Here is a 16,650-nt window from a genome sequence, read left to right as displayed (position 1 = left end):
GCCCCCGGCTCCGCTCGCCCCGCCCCGGCCCGGCCCCGACCTGGCCCCGCCTCGGCCCCGCCCCAGCCCCGCCCCTGTCCCCTCCCGCCCCGCCTCTGAACGGCACGAACCCGCCCCCGGCTCCCTGGCCCCGCCCCCCGTCCTCCCTGGCCCCGCCCACTTCCAACGGCCGGTCTCCGCCGATCTTCGGATGCTCGCGACTCCCTCCTTCAAACCGCTCGCGGGGTCCCGCCTCCACACACGGTCCTAAACGCCCCGCCAGCAGGATCACGCCTCTGAGCCCCTTCCGCCGCCCCTTCAGGGCCCCTGTCCCCTCCCCCGCTGCTGCCCCACGGGATGTGTACTTTGTCACCCGCCCTGTGCGTTGCCACCTCCACCGAGTCCCCTCTGCTGACTTCTGGGAACTTCCCACCTGGTTTCTTCCGCAGAACCCCTCAAGAGGTCACCTGCCCCCAGAAGGTGGTCTCCTGGGGGACACCGTGGCAAAGCCCTTCCAGCCCCCTTCCTCTGCACCTGGCACAGTGCAGTGTTGCGCCTCCACTTCCTCGGCTGCACCATGGGGGACCTTTCCCTGCCTTGCCTCCCCAACATGGGGGAGTGTTGATGAAGTGGGAGGTATGAGGTTAGCTGGGCGTGTCACCCTGATGAAGCCAGGTCTGGCCAGCATCCCTCCGTGTGCTGGTTGTGACTGATACAGGAAGACCCTGGAGAAGCAGCCAGTGGCCTCCCCAAACCTCATGCCTGGTGGTCCATTTCCAAGAACAGGGGAGATGGAGAGACCAGCATTGATTTCCAGGTCTCCCCAAAGCTAAATCTACGCCGCTCCCCGCATTCACAGCCTCTGTGGAGACCCCCAGACCCATCAAGGCCCCCCTTCCCTCTGTCTAGAGTCCTCTTCTCCCCATTCCTGTGTAACTTGCTTCCTCATTTCCTTTGCGGCCGGAGTGTCACCTCCTCAAAGAACCTCCCCTGACCGCCTTCCCTCCCTCTCTCTTCCCTTAGTCTGTTTCTCCTTCACAGGGTGACACTTGCCTCCTCCCGACACATTGGATACCTGTGGGTTCTGCTTATTGTCTTCTCCACCGAGGGAGGGGCCTATCTACTACACGGCTGTAATCCCAGTACCCTGGGCATTGCCTGGCACACATGAGACACCCAATAAATAAATACAGGCTGCAGGCAGGGCACAGTGGCTCATGCCTGTAATCCCAGCACTTTGGGAGGCTGAGGTAGGCGAACTGCCTGAGGTCAGGAGCTTCAGAACAGCCTGGCTAAAATGGTGAAACCCCATCTTTACTAAAAATACAAAAATTAACCGGACGTGGTGGCACACATCTGTAATCCCAGCTACTCTGGAGGCTGAGGCAGGAGAATTGCTTGAACCCGGGAGGTGGAGGCTGCAGTGAGCCAAGATCCTGCCACTGCACTACTCTAGGCTGGGAGACAGAGCAAGACCCTGTCTCAAAAAAAAAAGAAGGAAGGAAGGAAGAAAAACAAATGTAGGCTGCACAAAAGAAGAATGACAGAGAGGTCTGGCAGGAACACAGGGGTCTTCCTGGGAGGCACGGCAGGAAGGAGCCGTGGCGTTGGGCAGAGCCCCGGAAGGGAAATGGGATCTGGATCCTGCTTCAGGCCTCTGCCCCAGTTTTGTGCCACTGGTCCCTGAACTCTTCAGAGCAGAGCCACGTCTGACCCCTCTGTGTCCCCAGTGCCAGGTCCAGGAGGGCTCTGTAGAAAGGTGAGCAGTGAGGGAATGAATGAAGTACGTGACCAGCCTCGGGTGTATTTCTCTTCTCCAGTGGGCCTGCATCCCTGTCTGTAAAATGAGGACACTGGCATGAGGGCTGAGGCCTCTGGTTCTGCGTCCGGAGAGCTGGGGTTTGGGCTGGTGGATGTGAGAACTGGGGATGGTGGATCAGACAGCATGAGTGCGCCCTCGAAAGCCGTCAAGTCCAACAGTCACATCCCTCTTTGTCTCCCCAGACCCCACAGCACCCCCTGCCTGTTCCCACTGCCATACCTTTGCCCACAGTGTTCCCTTGGCCTGAAATCCTTTCTGCTCCATAACTATAGTTGCCTTCGGGGCCCACATTGCCTGGTTTGGCTTGGCCAATGCATTGGGTTCTTATTTGCTTCACCCCACCCTCCTGCACACAGTTGCCTCCATGGATTCTGTGTCATACGACAAGCATTGAACCAATTCATTCCACTTCCCTGGCACCCAGCCCAGGACTGGTGCCAGAAAAACATCTGTTGAATGAATAAACAAACATTGCTTGGGCTCTTTCCTGTGTTTCAATAATACTCTAGGTATTACCTATACACACACACAAAAAAATTTTTTGAGACAGAGTTTCGCTCTTGTTGCCCAGGCTGGTGTACAATGGTGCGATCTCGGCTCACTGCAACCTCCACTTCCTGGGTTCAAGCGATTCTCTTGCCTCAGCCTCCCAAGTAGCTGGGATACAGGTATGGCCACCACGCCCAGCTAATTTCGTATCACTGCAACCTCCAACTCCCCAGCTCAAGCCATCCTCCCACCTCAGCCTCCTGAGTAGCTGGCACTATCGGTGCGCACCACCACACCCGGCTATTTTTTGTACTTTGGTAGAGAGGGGGTTTCACCATGTTGGCCAGGCTGGTTTCGAACTCCTGACCTCAAGTGATCCGCCTACTTCGGCCTCCCAAAGTGCCGGGATTACAGGCGTGAGCTGCCACAGGGGGCCTAAGAGTACAGACATTGAGATAAGGAGATCATCCTGAGTTATCCAAGTGGGCCCAATCTCATCACATAAATTCTTAAAAGGCCAGGCACCATGGTGGCTCACGCCTGTAATCCCAGCACTTTGGGAGGCCAAGGCGGGTGGATCACCTGAGGTCGGGAGTTCGGGACTAGCCTGACCAACATAGAGAAACCCCATCGCTACTAAAAAAAATACAAAATTAGCTGGGCATGGTGGTGCATGACTGTAATGCTACTTGGGAGGCTGAGGCAGGAGAATCGCCTGAACCCAGGGGGCAGAGGTTGCGGTGAGCCGAGATCACGCCATTGCACTCCAGCCTGGGCAACAAGAGCAAAACTCCGTCTCAAAAAAAAAGAAAAAAAAATTCTTAAAATCGGGGAGCATTTCCTGGCTGTGGTCAAAAAGAGATGTGACAACACAAGAACGGTCAGGTAAATGCAATGTTGCTGTCACTGAAGGGGGAGGAAGGGACCATAAGACAAGGCATGCAGGCAACTTCTGGAAGCTGGAAGAGGCAAGGAAACAGATTCTCCTATAGATGCCTCCAGACACAACACAGCCCTGCCTGCACTTTGACTTTAGCTCAGCGAGACCCCGGTTGGACTTCTAACCTACAGAACTGGAGGTGCGTTAAGGCAATACCATTGTGGTAACTATTACAGCAGCGATACCAATACATGGGCAAACCTGAGGTGAGGGGCATTGTGCCAGCTCTCCACCTGAGCGCTTCTATCCCTGAGGGTTATTTTGCAAACACTTATAACAACAATCAAGCAAAGGTTAGCAGAAAGGAAAAACAACCACAATTCAATGGCTTTAATAGGTCAGTTGCTTCATTTTTCAGTGTTCCTGTCTGGGGTTTGCCTAATGCCATTCCTCTACACTATTGTAACAGCAGTGTTCGATAGCACACCTTTTATATCTCCAAATGCTCGGGGCTGATCTTTTTCAAAGAGCCAGACAGTGTTAAGAACAAAAGCTTTTTTTTTTTTTTTTTTTTTTTTTTTTAGAGTCTTGCTCTGTTACCCAGGCTGGAGTGCAGTGATGCAATTTCAGCTTACTGCAACCTCCACCTCCCAGGCTCAAGCGAGTCTCCTTCCTCAGCCTCCCAAGTAGCTGGGATTACAGGTGCCCACCATGACGTCGGGCTAATTTTTGTATTTTTAGTGGAGATGGGGTTTCACCAAGTTGAAAGATGGGGTTTCACCATGTTGAGGCTGGTCTTTAACTCCTAGCCTCAAGTGATATGCCTGCCTGGGTCTCCCAAAGTGCTGGGATTATAAGTGTGAGCCGCCGTGCTCTGCCACAAAAGCTTCTTTAGAACTCTTCTCCTAAGTGACTGACAGGCCCAGAGACTTGCCAGTTCAGCTTCGAGGCCCTGGCCACCACTGTCTTCTGTCCAGGCCTCAGTTCACGACATGGTCTGTATAGGAGGTGGTGGGACTGGCTGATCTCTGAGATTGCTCCTGGCCTTAACGTTCTGCAAGACTGTTATTAAACTCCAGTTGTTCATCTAATTTATACCTAACGTGACCAATTCCCAGTCACGTTAGCTATAAACAGCTCCAATCTCAGGTCCATGAGCTCGTGTTCCGAGGGCCACATTCCAGGGCTCTCCCATCCACCCCTGGAAATCTTAACATACTTGCCGTGGTCCTGTGAGTATGTGTGTCAGCAGCTTCCGGCCAGACTTTTCCCCGTGACTTATGGTTCTCCTTTGCTGGGAATCCCTGCTTCGCATCTGGAAAACATGAAACCCAGCCATCCCCAGGCCTAGACTGCAGCAGCCCCTCCAACACGGGCCTTCTCTCACCTGCTACAAAGATAGAGGCACCACTTGAAAAGGTTCAGTTGCCTCCCTTCCTCCTTTCTGCACCATTGCACTACCCCAACACCCCCACCTAACCTAACTCCACACAAAATATTTTCTCACTCTCAGCTGTTGTCAGAAATTCTACCATGAGCACTCTGTTTTGTTTCGTTTTGTTTTGTTTTTTAACAGATCCCTGCTAAAATTCCCCTGGAGGGAGTAGCCTTAAAATTATTATTAGGCGTGACACCTTGGTGAGAATAAAAGATTCAGAAGACACTTTGAAAGAGGAAGCACCTGATGGGACTGGGGGTCGGGAGATACATACTACTATTTCCTGAGGCCCTGCCGTATGCCCGGAGCTTCACGGATGTGGACAACTAGAACCCCTGAGCCCCAGAAGGCAGCCAGTGTTTTTTCTTCATGTGTTAGGGGAGGCAAGCAAAACCCAGAGAGGTTGAGTCATGCTCAAAATCACACAGCAGGCCGGGGCGGGGTGGCACATGCCTGTAATTCCAGCCCTTGGGGTCTGAGGCAGGCGGATCACCTGAGGTCAGGGATTCAAGACCAGCCTGACCAGCATGGTGAAACCCCGTCTCTGGGCTGGGCGCGGTGGCTCATGCCTGTAATCCCAGCACTTTAGGAGGCCGAGGCGGGTGGATCACCTGAGGTCAGGAGTTTGAGACCAGCCTGGCCAACACGACGAAACGCTGTCTCTACTAAAAATACAAAAAGGTTAGTTAAACGTGGTAGTGGGCACCTGTAATCCCAGTTACTCAGGAGGCTGAGACAGAAGAAACACTTGAACCCAGGAGGCAGAGGCTGCAGTGAGCTGAAATCATACCGCTGCACTTCAAACGGGTGTCTAAAAAATAAAATAAAATAAAATAAAATAAATCACACAACAAATCAGAACTGAGCCAGGATTCCAACCCTCCTGTAGCCACGAAGGTAGAGATATCAGTGCACAGTCTGGTATTAACTCATCCCTTTTCTGGTTTAAGGTGGGAAGGTCCACTGGAGAGCAGACTGTGGAATGCTAGGTGGTTGTTGTTGTTGTTTTGAAACAGGGTCTCACTGTGTCACCCAGGCTGGAGTGCAGTGACGTGATCACAGCTCACCACAGCCTCCATCTCCCTGGCTCGGCTTATCCCCCTGCCTCAGCCTCCCAAGTAGCTGGGAGTACAGGCATGTGACACCATGCCTGGCTAATTTTTTTTTTTTTTTTTTTTTTTTTGTATTTTTATAGAGATCAGGTTCTGCCATGTTACCCAGGCTGGTCTTGAACTCCTGACCTCAAGCGATCTGTCTATCTCCATCTTCCAAAGTGCTGGGATTGATTACAGGGGTCCAGCCCTGGAATGCTGTCAGTTTTTTCTTTTCTTTTGTTCTGTTTTGTTTTTTGAGACAGAGTTTCGCTCTTGTTGCCCAGGCTGGAGGGCAATGGCGCAATCTTGGCTCGCTGCAACCTCCGCCTCCCGGGTTCAAGCGATTCTCCTGTCTCAGTCTCCCAAGTAGCTGGGATTACAGATGTGTGCCATCCCACTCAGCTAATTTTTTGTGTGTTTTTAGTAGAGACGGGATTTCAACATGTTGGACTGGCTGGTCTCGAACTCCTGACCTCAAGTGATACACCCGCCTCCCTCTCCCAAAGTGCTGGGATTAATTACAGGCGTGAGCCACCGCACCCAGCCCTGGAATACTGTTTTGAAGGGAGAAAGCCTATGTCATGCAATGCAGGACAGCTTCCTTGCTGGGAAGTGGAGTGGAGATGCAGGGTGCTTCAGGGCAGGGATGTCACAAGAAACTGGATCATGGGGCACTTGAGACCAGCATAGCCTGAAGCAGACAGATCCCTTCTGCTCTAAAGCCCTCGATCCTCCATCTGTCAATGAGAAGGAGGCTAAACTAGATGTCCCCTTGGGCCTTTCCAGCCCTGACATCATGCGAGAACAGGTAGGGTGGGCCAGGGCAGGGAGAGCTGGAGAGCCTGTTCCCCTTTTCCTGCCCCCTGAGGCTCCAGCTCAGAAGCTGTTCCCCTTGTCCATGAACACACAGCCTTGGCACCCTCTGCCTCCTGCCTGGTCATGGCTGTGATCCAGGTGAACCTGACCCACCTCTCTCTGGACAGAACCTTCTGACCTCTGCTAACACAGGTCTGTCGCATCCTCCCCGCCCCCACAGCTTTGGTGTGCAGAGCCAGGTGGGACTGGGCAATAGATCTGGTCACGGTCTCTATTTGGTCATCTCAGAATCAGCCGCCTTGGAGGCATCCGTGTGCCCTCTGCCCCTGCTGACGCTGTGTTATTGGTTAGACTCATGGGGCTGGAGTTCACAGAATTTTGAGGGGCGATGAACATTGTGTTAATAATTAACATTGTGTACTACTGCAAAATGCAAAAATAAAACGGCAAAATTAAAATTAATAGACGTTTCATTAAATACCTAGAAGATGGAAGGTTATGCCATCTTTTTGACTTGGTATTTATAAAAGTCTTACCACATTTGAAAACTCTTTGTGGGTTAGATTTTCTCATGTAGCAAGAATTCTGAGAGTGCCAGATGGTCGGTGAGAAATCAGAGACTGAAAGTTACTGGTATTTTAGTTTATTTGGCAAACATGGATTCAGGACTTACCTCTGCTGGGCGTGGTGTTATATGAATTTACATATGTCAACACACTGGATTCTATGACTAAAGAGCCATCATTATTCCTGTTTTATGCATGAGGAAACCGAGGCATAGAGGGGTTATGTATCTTCTCCAAGATTAGCAAAGGCAGAGTCATGTAGCCAAGAAAATTCAAAGGCAAAATTATAGAAATCTTTTCAGAATTTTTTAGGGAAAACATTTTGATAAGGGTGCATTCATGTTGGAGATGATATAGGCTGAGCCTCTAAAAGCTGGAGTGACTCAGGCCAACAAGTGCCTGGAAATGGCTCTGTCCTCCAGCCCACATGGGGCCTATACATGGAAGGTAACTGTTGATGAAGGAAGAAAAATTAGGCTGGGTGCAGTGACTCACGCCTGGAATCCCAGCTCTTTGGGAGGCTGAGGGGGAGCGGATCACCTGAGGTCAGGAGTTCAAGACCAGACCGGCCAACATGGTGAAACCCTGTCACTACTAAAAATACAAAAATTATCCAGGTGTGGTGGTGGGTGCTTGTAATCCCAGCTGCTTGGGAGGCTGAAGCACGGGAATCGCCTGAACCTGGAAGGCAGAGGTTGCAGTGAGCCAAGATGGCGCCATTGCACTCCAGCCTGGGGCGACAGAGTGAGATTCCGTCTAAAAAATAAATAAATAAAAAGAAAGAAGAAAAATTAACAACTCATTGCTCACTCGGAGGGAGAGCATGGAGAAGGGAGAAGACAGCACTTCTTAATAACACTCAGTGCTATGCCGAGGTCTCTGTATCCCCCTATAACCCCCCTAAATTAGTTGCAGGATTGTACTGGGTATTTTTGGGTTTTGTTTTTGTTTTAGACGGAGTCTCACTCTGTTGCCCAGGCTAGAGTGCAATGGTGCGATCTCGGCTCACTGCAACCTCTGCTTCTCAGAGTTCAAGCGATTCTCCTGCCTCAGCCTCCCGTGTAGCTGGGACTACAGGCACCCGCCACCATGCCCGGCTAATTTTTTGTATTTTTAGTAGAGACAAGGTTTCACCATGTTAGCCAGGATGGTCTCAATTTCCTGACCTCGTGATATGCCCACCTTGGCCTCCCAAAGTGTTGGGATTATAGGCGTGAGCTACCGCACCCGGCCTTGTTTTTGTTTTTGAGACAGTGTCTCACTCTGTCGCCCATGCTGGAGAGAAGGCCACAGCTCACTGCAACCTCTGCCCTCCAGGCACGACTGATCCTCCCACCTCAGCCCCTCGAGGAGCTGGGACAACTGCTCATACCCCTGAGCCGGGCAGATTTTTGTACTTTTAGTAGAGACAAGGTCTCACCATATTGTCCAGGCTGGTCTCAAACTCCTGGGCTCAAGCAATCTGCCTGCGTCAGCCTCCAAAGTGCTGGGATGACAGGCGTGAGCCACTGCACGTGGCCTGGATTGTACTGTTATCATCCCCATTTTATAGGTAAGAACACTGAGGCTCACCTTTTGACAACATTTTGCAGGGAGCGGAGATGCTGAGTGGCTTACTCAAGGCCACGGAGCCAGGGGGTTGTGCCTGTGGTGAGCGCTGAGAAGAAGGCAGTGACTGTACTTGTATATCTGGCCTCACTTCAGTTGTATTGATGTATTTAGCACCTACTTAGTGAAGAGCCCACAGCTGTTCCCACCCAGTGCTGCCTTTTCCTACAAGGGCAATGGAGCAGTGGTGCATCATGGGAGTAGCAGATAAGGGCTGGATGGGAAAGTATGGGCACATTTGGAAGCCCAGGCCCTTGTATAGACCTTCAATCCTGGGAATCACAACAAAGGAGTATTTATGGTGCTTCAGAAACATGCGCTGAGGCTGGGCACAGTGGCTCACGTTTGTAATCCCAGCACTTTGGGAGGCTGAGGCAGTGGATCAACTGAGGTCAGGAGTTCAAGACCAGCCTGGCCAACATAGTGAAACCCCATCTCTACTAAAAATACAAAAATTAGCCGGGTATAGGGGTGCACACCTGTAGTCCCAGCTGCTCGGGAGGCTGAGGCAGGAGAATTACTTGAACCTGGGAGGCGGAGGTTGCAGTGAGCCGAGATGGCTCCACTGCACTCCAGCCTGGGCAACAGAGTGAGACTCCGCCTCAAAAAAAAAAAAAAAAAAAAAATTAGAAACGTGAGGTGGGTGGGTGTCAGTTTCCTGTGGCTGCCGTAACCAGTCACTACAAACTGCTGGCTTAAGCCAACAGACATTTATTCTCTCACAGTTCTGGAAGCCAGAAGTCAGAAACCAAGGCATCCATGGGGCTGCGCTGCCTCCAGAGGCTCCAGGAGAGGAGGCTTCCTGCCTCTTGCAACTTCTGGTGGCTGCAGGCACTCCTTGGCTTGGGGCTGCACCACTCCAATTTCTGTCTCCATCTCTTCACGTGGACTCCTCCTCTGTGTCACTGCGACTCAGTCTTCCCCTGCTGCTCTTAAAAGTTCAGGCTCGGCCAGGTGTGGTGGCTCGCACCTGTGATCCTAACACTTTGGGAGACCAAGGCGGGTGGATCACTTGAGGTCAGGAGTTTGAAACCAGCTTGGCCATCATGGGGACACCCCGTCTCTACTGAAAATACAAAAAATTAGTTGGGTATGGTGGTACACGCCTGTAATCTCAGCTCCTCAGGAGGTTGAGGCAGAAAAATCGCTTGAACCTGGGAGGCAGAGGTTGTAGTGAGCCGAGATCTTGCCAACGCACTCCAGCCTGGGTGACAGAGTGAGACTCCTTCTCAAAAAAAAAAAAAAAAGAAAAGAAAAGTTCAGGCTCACAACTGTACAGGCTCACAGCTGTACTTCCAGCACTTTAGGAGGCCACGGCAGGCAGACACCTGAGGTCAGGAGTTCGAGACCAGCCTGGCCAACATGGTGAAACACTGTCTCTACTAAAAATAAAAAAAATTAGCCAGGCGTGGTGGCAGACGCCTGTAATCCCAGCTGTTCAGGAGGCTGAGGCAGGAGAATTGTTTGAACCCAGGAGGTGGGGGTTACAGTGAGCTGAGACTGCACCACTGTACTCCAACCTGGGCAACAAAGATTCTGTCTCAAAAAAAAAAAAAAGTTCACTTGACACTGAAGTGAACCACCCTGAATTCAGGATGCTGTCACCTCAAGAGCCTGAGCTTAATCACATCTGCAAAGATTTTCTTTCCAAATAAGTCACTTGCATTCACAGGTAGACATCTCATTTTGCAGGGAGCGGGGGACAAACTTTAACTCACTGTAGCAGCCTTCCACCACTTTTGCTGGTACAGCATCCGTTCTATCCTCTTCTCCATGACGGGATTTTTCCTCTGGTACCCACCCTGTCCCCATTTCAGTTCATGAGAGATGAGCCAAGTCTGGCCCACTAAGAGGACAGCTGCCAGCCGCCATCTTGGTGGGATGACCCTGGCTGGCTGAGAATGGAGCCCACCCAGAGGAGAACAGGGCTGAGAGATGGAAAGGGAAGCCCAGTCTTCCTTTTCCTGCTGAAGCCAGCTGAGAGGGGTTTCTGGCCCTTATTCATTGTTAAGTTTTGAAGGAAAGGCAAGGGTTAAAGGAAGACGCATGCAGAGGGAGACAGAGAGAGGTTGGGGGTGGGGAGCAGCTCTACAGCAAACACAGGCATTTCTGTTCAGCATCTTAGTGGCCTTACTGCAACTTGAACCTGGGAGGTGGAGGTTGCAGTGAGCCAAGATTGCGCCACTGCACTCCATCCTGGGCAACAAAGCGAGACTCTGTCTCAAAAAAAAAAAAAAAAGTTAATAACATCCCATGATGAGGCAGTTTGGCCCTTGTTTCCACAGAATGTGACTGCCATGCTCCTTCAGCTGGATCTCTGCCCGGCCGGGTATGATAAGAAAGTCAGGCAGTTGGGGAGGATGTTTCTCATGGCCCGAACCACTGTGGAATATTTTACTTTGACCAGGGTCTGTGAAATGGCGGGGAGCTTACAAAATGGTGCAGTTTGGGCCGGGCACGGTGGCTCACACCTGTAATCCCAGCACTTTGGGAGGCCAAGGCGGGCGGAGCACCTGAGGTGAGTTTGGGACCAGCCTGGCCAACATGGTAAAACCCCATCTCTACTAAAATACAAAAATTAGCCAGGCGTGGTGGCGCATGCCTGTAATCCCAACTACTCAGGAGACTGAGGCTGGAGAATCGCTTGAACCCAGGAGGCGGAGGTTGCAGTGAGCAGAGATTACACCATTGCACTCCAGCCTGAGCGACAGAGCGAGACTCTGTGTTAAAAAATAATAGTAATAATAAAATGATACAGTTAACACTCATCAGTGGGTTATGACTGAAACAGAAACCACCATGAGCTCTCACTTAGCAAAGGGGTGAGTCCCAATGGCACGGTGACTGCTGGGCCCTCCCTACCAGAGATGAACGTGAGACAGGCAGTACAGGTTGAGCCCTGGTAGGGCCCTAGGAGGTCTCTGGTCCAGCCTGTCCATTTCACATTGAAGGGACAGAAGCCAGAGAGGCAGGGACCAGCCTGAGGTCACACATGTGCTGCCGTCAGCCTAGAATGCCCATTCACCCTCACTCTCAGCTCAGGCCTCTCACGTGGGCTCTCTCCGAGAGTGGGCTGGCTGTCAGCAGGCACTGTCTTCCTGCTGAAGCCCGATGTGTCCTGTCTGCACTGCCCATAAAAGCCCTGCTGATTCTGCTGCCACTGCTTCCAGACATCTTCTTCCCGTCTGGCCATGCTGTTCTGTTCACAAAGTGCACCCATCCATGCCTCATCGTGGCATAGAGCTTGGGCCCTTCATCCTAAGTAGAAGTCTGTAGACAGAATTCAGGAGATCTGTGAACTTGGGTGGGAAGAAAACAACACCTTTATTTTTACTAATGTTGAACTGAAATTTGGCATGCCTTTCATTATGATTGTAGGCTACAGACCACAGATACACTGGGAGTATCTGTGACTTTGTCACCAGAGTCCACACAGGGCCTGACAAGAGGGCGAGTCAGATATGGTTCCTGCCTTCCCAGAGCTGCCCTGAGTTTGCAGGGGTTTGCAGGAGGGGCCAGGAGACCTGGACTGGAGCCGTTGCTGTGGGAGTAAAGAAGGGGAAGAGACCAAGTCCAGAGGTAATGAAGCGGTCACAGAGGCAGGCCTTGGTGGCCTGTGTGACATGCAGCCAGCACTGCACTGCCTCTCACCCTGAGCCCTCTCCCCTCCCTGGTGTTTTAGTCTGTTTTGTGCTGCTATAACAGAATACTGGGTAATTTATAAAGAAGAGAAATTTGTTTCTCACAGTCCTACAGGCTGGGAAGTCCAAAACCAAGGCGCCAGCATCTGGTGGGGGCCTTCTTGCTGCGTCCTCACATGGCAGAAGGTAGAAGGGCAAAAGAGCATTCAAGTGTGCAAGAGAAAGAAGGCCAAGTTTATCCTTTATAAGGATGCCACTCCAACAGTAACAAACCCACTCCCACTCCGAAATAATGATATTAATACATTCGTGAGGGAAGAGACACCATGACCCAATCACCTCTTGAAGGCCCCACCTCTCAACACTGTCGCACTGGGGATTAAGTGTCCAGCACAAGACACATTCAAACCATAACACCCAGCTTTTAGGACCCATGAATCAGCCCCTCCAGCCTTCTTCAGAGTCAGGTCCTTGGGGGTCCATCCTGGGCCCCGCTCCTCCCTCCCACGGCACCAACCTCCATCACACACCAAACACTCCCCACATCTGCTTGACCGTCAGCCCTCACCTTCTCCTGTGCCCAGCTGGAAGTTCAAGAAGACATAGAAATGCCTGAAGGGACACCTCAATGTGTCCCCCAGATCTCATCCTCTTGCAGGCTCTCCCTCTCGATTTCTTTCCAGACGCCCCCTCCCTTGCTCTCAGCTCTCATCCATCTGGTGATTTCATCTTCTAAGTACTCTCAGGTCCATCTGCTTCACACCATCCCCACAGTCACAAGTTCTTCTGCTTGAACTCTTTTAACAGCGTATTTGTTTTCTATTCCTGCATAACAAATTATCACAAACCAAGTGCTTTGTCAGCTCACAGTGTTATTGGTTGGTAGTTCAGTCTCACCATAACTGGGTTCTCTGCTCAGGGCATCCCAAGGCTAAAATCCTGGTATCAGCCAAGACTGAGGTCTTACCTGAGACTTGGAGCCCTTTTTCCAGATCATGTAGTTGTTGGCAGAACTCATTTCCTTGCAGCTAGAGAACTCACGGAGGCTTCCTTGACTTTTTCTTTTTTTCCTTTTTTTTTAGACAGGGTCTCGCTCTGTTGTCCAGGCTGGAGTGCAGTGGTGCGATCTCAACTCACTGTAGCTTCAACCTCCTGGGCTCAAGCGATCCCCCCACCTCAACCTTCCAACTAGCTGGGACTACAAGTGCACACCACCATGCCCAGCTAATTTTCGTATCTTTGTTTTGCTAAAGATGGTGGCTTGCTATGTTGGTGAGGCTGGTCTTGAACTCCTGGGCTCAAGCAATCCATCCACCTCGGCCTCCCAAAGTGCTAGGATTACAGGTGTGAGCCACTGTGCTTGGCCTTTCTTTTTATTTATTTATTTATTTATTTATTATTTTTTAAAAATAGAAACAAGGTCTCACTATGTTGCACAGGCTGGTCTCAAACTCCTGGGTTCAAGTGATCCTCTTGGCTCTGCCTCTCAAAGTGCTGGAATTACAGGCATGAGACTGCCCAGTCCCTTGGGGGGTGTGTGTGTGTGCATTTTGAGATGGAGTCCCTCTCTGTTACCCAGGCTAGAGTCCAATGGCATGATCTCGGCTTACTGCAATCTCTACCGCCCGGGTTCAAGTGATTCTCCTGCCTCAGCCTCCCAAGTAGCTGGGATTACAGGTGCCCATGACCATGCCAGGCTAATTTTTTTGTATTTTTAGTAGAGATGGGGTTTTACCATATTGGCCAGGCTGGTCTCGAACTCCTGACCTCAGGTGTTCCGCATGCCTCAGCCTCTCAAAGTGCTGGGATTGCAGGTGTGAGCCACCACGCCCAACTGAACTTTTTTAAATGGACATTTTTTTCTCTATAACTACCATACCATCATCACACCTAATGAAACTAACACTAATCCTCTAGTTCCTTCTTCAGGCCAGCAGAAGCACATCTGTCTGACTTACCCTGTCTTTAAGAGTTCCCTTTTGGCCGGGCACAGTGTCTCACGCCTGTAATCCCAGCACTTTGGGAGGCTGAGGCAGGTGGATCACCAGGTCAGGAGATGGAGACCATCCTGACTAACACGGTGAAATCCCGTCTCTACTAAAAATACAAAAAATTACCCGGCTGTGGTGGTGGGCAACTGTAGTCCCAGCTACTTGGGAGGCTGAAGCAGGAGAATAGCGTGAACCTGGGAGGCGGAGCTTGCAGTGAGCCGAGATCACACCACTGCACTCCAACCTGGGCAACAGAGTGAGACTCCATCTCACAAAAAAAAGGAGTCCCCTTTCAAGAGATCACCTGGTTAGGTAAGGCCCACCCAGGACAATCTCCTTTTTGATCACTTCAACTGTTAGGGACCTGAATCACACTTGCAAGTTTCTCTTTTGCCAAATAATGTAACATAATGACAGGAGTGATATTCCATCATATCTACAAGTCTCACCCACACTCTAGCGGAGAAGATGACACAAGGACATGATCACCAGTGGTCATTTTAGAATTCACCTACCACAAACATCCTCTTCATGGGGCGATATGGCTGGGATGTTTGTCCGCTCCAAATCTCATGTTGAAATGTGACTACTAATGTCGGAGGTGGGGCCTGGTTGGGGGTGTTTGGGTCATGGGGGTGGACCCCTCATGAATGGCTTGTGTCCTCATCATGGTAATAAGTGGCAATGAGTTCATGCAAGATCTGGTTGTTTAAAAGCATGTGGCATGCCAGGCGTGGTGGTTCATGCCTGTAATCCCGGCACTTTTGGAGGGTGAGGTGGGCAGATCACCTGAGGTCAGGAGTTCGAGACCAGCCTGGCCAACATAGTGAAACCCTGTCTCTACTGAAAATACAAAAATTAGCCGGGTGTGGTGGTGGGCACCTGTAGTCCCAGCTACTCAGGAGGCTGAGGCAGGATAATCGCTTGAACCTGGGAGGCGGAGGTTGCAGTGAGCCGAGATCACGCCACTGCACTCCAGCCTGGGTGACAAGAGGGAGACTCTGTCGCAAAAAAAAAAAAAAAAAAAAAGCCTGTGGCACCTTCCACCCCTCTTGCTGTCTTGTTGTGTGATGCACTTCCTCCCCCTTCACCTTCTACCAGGATTGGAAGCTTCCTGAGGCCTCACTGAGGCTGACCAGATGCTCGTGCCATGCTTCTACAGCGTGCAGAATCATGAGCTAAAATAAACCTCTTTTCCTTATAAATTACTCAGTCTCAGGTATTTCTTTATAGCAATGCAAAATGGACTAACACTTGGGGTCTCCCAACCTAGGAGGCCTGGCCCCTCCAACCCACCTTCTGCCCAAAAACCAGGGAGATCTATCTGTCTGTCTGTATATCATTGACCTATCTTTTCTTCTTTGTTATTAATTTTTTCTTTTTAAAAAGAAATATTTCAAATAAATCCAAAAGTAGAGTGAAGTATATAATAGACAATTTTTATATCCATCCCCTAGATTTTTTTTTTTTTTTTTTGAGACAGAGTCTCGCTCTGTTGCCCAGGCTAGAGTGCAGTGGCCGGATCTCAGCTCACTGAAAGCTCCGCCTCCCGGGTTTACACCATTCTCCTGCCTCAGCCTCCCGAGTAGCTGGGACTACAGGCGCCCGCCACCTCACCCGGCTAGTTTTTTGTATTTTTTAGTAGAGACAGAGTTTCACCGTGTTAGCCAGGATGGTCTCGATCTCCTGACCTCATGATCCGCCTGTCTTGGCCTCCCAAAGTGCTGGGATAAGAGGCTTGAGCCACTGCACCCGGCCCATCCCCTAGATTTAACAGTGATTAATATCTTGCCATATTTTCTCCATTTGTCTTGTTAAAAATATTTTTGTTTGTTTGTTTGCTTGTTTTTGAAACAGTCTTGCTCTGTCACCGAGGCTGGAGTGCAGTGGTGTGATCTTGGCTCATTGCAACTTCTGCTCCCTGAGTTCAAGCGATTCTCATGCCTCAGCCTCCTGAGTAACTGGGACTACAGGAGCACGCCACCACATCCGGCTAATTTTTTGTATTTTCAGTAGAGACAGGGTTTCACCATGTTGGTCAGGCTGGTCTTGAACTCTTGACCTCAGGTGATCCACCTGCCTTGACCTCCCAAAGTGCTGGGATTACAGGTGTGAGCCACCAAGCGCAGCCTGTCTTGTTAAAAATATTTTACAGTTAATTTTAGATATGATGCTCATTCACACCCAAAGGCTTCAGTAAATGCATTTACTTTTTTCAGGGGACATTTTTCTCCATAACTGCAATACCATCATGACAATGAATGAAACTACCAATAATCTTCTAGTTCCTTCTAAATCCCTGTCACATTCAAATTTCCCTTATTGT

The sequence above is a fragment of the Macaca thibetana genome, chromosome 10, assembly GCF_024542745.1.
Source record: "Macaca thibetana thibetana isolate TM-01 chromosome 10, ASM2454274v1, whole genome shotgun sequence".
Classification (NCBI taxonomy): domain Eukaryota; kingdom Metazoa; phylum Chordata; class Mammalia; order Primates; family Cercopithecidae; genus Macaca; species Macaca thibetana.
This window is presented reverse-complemented; position numbering follows the sequence as displayed.